Source organism: Myotis lucifugus, unplaced genomic scaffold (assembly GCF_000147115.1).
Source record: "Myotis lucifugus unplaced genomic scaffold, Myoluc2.0 scaffold_11, whole genome shotgun sequence".
In the NCBI taxonomy this organism is placed as follows: domain Eukaryota; kingdom Metazoa; phylum Chordata; class Mammalia; order Chiroptera; family Vespertilionidae; genus Myotis; species Myotis lucifugus.
This window is the reverse complement of record NW_005871059.1, coordinates 6965570-6966643: the sequence shown is the minus strand read 5'-3', so window position 1 is coordinate 6966643 and position 1074 is coordinate 6965570. Positions and strand designations below refer to the sequence as shown.

The 1074-nt window shown below is 59.3% G+C and overlaps 1 non-coding gene across 1 annotated transcript; it reads left to right on the top strand.

The window, feature by feature from the left end:
• The first annotated feature begins 457 nt into the window (after positions 1-457).
• On the top strand, positions 458-540 carry TRNAL-UAA. Its single transcript has one exon. It is a non-coding gene; the product is annotated as a tRNA-Leu (tRNA).
• Positions 541-1074: the final 534 nt, after the last annotated feature.

Below are 1074 nucleotides of genomic sequence, written 5' to 3'. Positions count from 1 at the left end.
CAGAGAAGAAAACGACCCACCCGTAGGGGTTCCAGACCTCTCCTTCTGCCCATTTTTTCAAGTTTGTCCCATTCCGGGTAAAACAAACCCCACACCGAGCCCTGGGCTCCATCCCTGCACCACCTGTTCCGGGAGCTCCCAGAACGCGCTCCTGGGAATCCAGAAGTTGATTAGTTTGTTTCCTGCGCCCGCGCACCTCGAAACCGGAAGCATAACCGGCTGGGCCTGCGCGCGGCCCAGCGCCGCCACCGCCGAAAGCGCGCCGGCAGCGGCCCTCGCGGCGGCGGGCCGGGCACCGTGAGCCGGGCGGCGGGAAGCCGAGGCTCCGGCGGGAAGGCCGTCCCTGCTCCCGCTGGGGGGACCACAAAGGCGGCGGCGAAGGCGGCGCCGCACTCCCGCAGGAGGGAGCGGAGGAATAAAGCTTGTAGGACCAGAGAGAAGGGTAACGTGCGTCTGCACCAGGATGGCCGAGTGGTTAAGGCGTTGGACTTAAGATCCAATGGACGTATGTCCGCGTGGGTTCGAACCCCACTCCTGGTACATATGTTTTCTCTTTCCTTTAAATACTTTATGACTATATATTTTTTAAAAATAAAAATTTCACCAAGCACAACACTTCCCGGAATTCCAGTTCTGCTGGGAAAGGCGTTGCTTCCACAATGCGCGACTCAGCTGCCCGCGGGCCGGGCGGGCGCACCGAGCGGGCTGGGCGTGGCCGCGGGCGGCGGGGGTTCGGCGGGCGCCTCCCCAGGCCCAGATGTGCTCGCGGATCGGGTGGAGCCGGGATTCGGGCGGCGGCCCGCGCAGCCCGCTGGGCTCTCTCGCTGCGGGGCCGGAACCGCGGGCCCGGAACCGCGGGCCCGGCCGGGAGGGCGCTTGTGACATGGCGGCGTAGTTAGAAAACTGCAACTGCCGAAAAGTCAAAGATAATCTCTACCATTTTCTTTTCTTTTTTTTTTCGCCAAAATTAATAATATGCTCACATTTTTTTCGTGAATTCGAAGGCCGAAACAGTATATATCATAGTTCTAAAATGGACTTGCATTTGGCTTATACTTTTAAAACACTAATGGC